Genomic DNA, 3,274 nt, shown 5'->3' on the forward strand with positions numbered 1-3,274 from the left:
AGCTAGGCTGACGCCATGGCACTCTAGCCCAGGCAACAGAGCGAGACTCTGTCTCCAAAAAAATAATAATAATAATTTGGGGAAACCACCTCTAAGGTAGGTATTATTTCAGTACAACAAAATGGTAGTTTATTTAGGTTTATTCAGAACGTAAAGATTTTAACTTAGCTTTTACTGAACATAATTTAATTTCAGAAGTCACTGTGGAATCTTGAGGACCTTCAAATCACTGTAAGTTGTTTGTTGAATTGTGGTCATTAAAATATTGAACGGTAGATTTTATCTTGTGTAGAATTCTTTTATGGCATCTGTGTTCCAGTTCCTTTCCAAAGAGACAAGCTTTTGATACTGAGGCTGCTGAATACAACAAGGCCACTCTGAGGTTTAGCTATGATTCACAATTTTCAGACTAGTAAGTTCTGAAATATTTGCAGGAACCAAGAGGCCAGTAGAGATGAAGCAACTGCCCCTTCCCCCCAAATTCAGCACAGTGTTTGGGGTGGTAAGGAGGAATAGCCACTAAATGGCCCAGAGGGCTGTTCTGACACCAGAAAAGTATAACAGATGACAGCACACTGGCCTAATTTCTTACAGGCTGGCTTTTTGGAGCCATTCTGGCACAGTGAAGAACAATGTTGGCCTCTTCTATGTGTTTTTCTTACTCATGTCTTCTGGAATATATAGGGATGAGAACTAACATTTAGTTTCTTCTGTGTCATAGGTCTTTATGTGTGATTTAACAGTCCTGTGATGTTGACCTCACTCTTTGACCCCTCCATATCAGTGTCTTTCACCTACTAGAGAGGATGTAAGTGATGTTTCTGTTCTGTAATTCTCACGTGCTGTTCTACATCCAAGACTGTTTGCTCCCTTCCCCTTCTCCACAGAAGGTAATTCCAGGATTTCCAGCTCCATCCTTCCACTTGGCCTCCAAGCTGGGTTAACATCCTCTGTGCTACCTAGATCACTAGACTTCTATGTGTCGTTTATTTCATTTCGCCATATATTATACACACTTTCAATTCAACTCACAAGATTGTAGATTTTTGAGGACTGTTCATTTTTGGAAGAACCACACACAAAATGAACACTGAATATCAAAAAATAATTGTAGCAATGAATTTCATGTTCATTAGATTTCTTTCCTCTGGTGTTGCCCAAGTTCTCAATGAAAGAAAAGTGGGCACCAGAGCCTACATGGTTATCCTAAATTTGAAAAAGATTAGGAAAACTCTCAGACATTTTGGTGATAGTCTGTATCAGTGTACTTTATGTGTAGAGAAGTTTGGCGATATCTGTGAAGTTTTCAAATTCCCATTTTTTTTACCTGTTAGGTCTACTTTTAGGAATTTTATACATCTGCATCATGACCAATATATAGGATATTCATTGCAGTACTGTTTGAAGCAACAAAATACTAGAAACAACATAAATGTCCCACCTCCATTTATGGTCACACGTGTAATGGAATATCTGAAAGGATACACAGTGAACTATTAATGGGGTTACTTCGAGAAAGGAACATTAGGAGTCAGTAATATGTTCTGTTTCACCATATGCCTTTTTACACTATTTTATTTTCTTACCATGTGCATATATTACTTTTTAGGAAGAAAACTGATACCTTAATAATTTTGTATCAGTGGGGAAAAGATAGGATGTTCAATGTAGGTTGCTTGACCACTGTGCTGGCAATTTGGAGAAAAATAAAGCTGCCTCTATCATCGTTCACATCTTAGCACCAAAACACGTTCCAGATGGCACATGGACTTAAAAACTGAATATAGAAAGGTACTGCAAGAAAACATGGGAAAAGAATTTTATGGTGGGATAAGAAAAGTATTTCAAAGCAGGGGTAATACTGGTAATCGTAAAACACTTGAGTACATGAAAATTTAAGAAGAAAACAGCTCTAATAAAAAAAAAATTGAACAAGAAGAAGAAATTCACAAAAGAAATAAGAATGATCAATAATACAACATGTAAAAGATGCTTAGCTTCATTATTAATCAAAGAATTGTAAACTAAAACAGCAGTAAGATTATTTTTACCTAAGATGGTTGCTGAGGATGTGGGCAAAGGAGCATTTTTGGTGGGGGTATAAAATGGCTTAGCTTTACTAAAGCAAGCAGTTTGGCACAATGTGCGTCAGTTTCCACTGTACATAACCGATGTACTAGGAACACACTGTAAGGAATTTACACAGAGATCAGCACGAAAGGCTAGTTGTTTGAGAGACTTTTAAAAAAGCAATAAACAAGGAAAACCAATGGCCATCAATAGGAAATTGGATAAATATGTTACTCTGCATTCCAGGGACCACAATGAAGCCATTTAAAGAAAGTTTTGTGTAGCTATATTCATAAAAATTGAAGTATCTCCGTGGGAAAGATCTTGAAGACATTAGGTGAAAATACCAAATTTCAGAAGTCTACATACTGTTTATAGTATGATCCCATGGTTTTTCAATGACTGTCCATACCCGTGTGTTCAAACTCAGCCAGTTCATTGAGCACCTACTCCAGATGGTGGTGAGTGGTGGGAATAGAGCCACAGTCAGTTCTGCCTTCCCACCAGTGGACCTACATGGGATACACACATGAGGGTGTATGGAGATCCCAGGACCTCCAGGTTGAAATGGCAAGAAGGTGCCTGGGTTGCCAGTGAGAGAACTGAAGACCACAGCGGGCCCCTGGATGTTCTTGGTAGAGGGAGCGAGAAATGTTGGCTATGATTTACCTCATTCAGCCACTGGAAGTGACAGCCCTCTATCTGGAAGATTTACCAACCATGAGCTTTTCCTCAACCTTTAAAAATAAACTTGAAGCCTTTGTTTGCAACATGTAGCCCTTCTAGATGTGGAGAAGTTGTCAATGTATGCTAAAGTAAAATGAGAAAAACTACTTGTTTTGTAATCCTTTTGTTAAAATTCACTGGAAAGAAACATTATTATCTTCCAGAAATCATCTTTGGAAATGCAATTTTTACAGCATTTGCTGGACTGATGCCCATGTTTGTGTCATGGGTTGGAGGGGAGGGCAGAGTGCAGTAAAGGAGGGGAAAGGTTCATGCCAGAATGTATATGTTAGAACCATTGTTCCATGCGTGTCTTGTTTTTCAGCACTCCTGTCTATATAGTGATTAAGCTTAGGTCCTTCATTAAAATACCTGTATCTAGCTTTTCTACATTTTCAGAAGTGCTCGCCAATGTTAAAGTAGATATGAATAGTGTTACATTTTTAATATAGTCATTCCCTTGGTATCCACGGGGGAT

Source organism: Propithecus coquereli, unplaced genomic scaffold, assembly GCF_000956105.1.
Source record: "Propithecus coquereli isolate 6110/MARCELLA unplaced genomic scaffold, Pcoq_1.0 Scaffold168, whole genome shotgun sequence".
In the NCBI taxonomy this organism is placed as follows: Eukaryota; Metazoa; Chordata; class Mammalia; order Primates; family Indriidae; genus Propithecus; species Propithecus coquereli.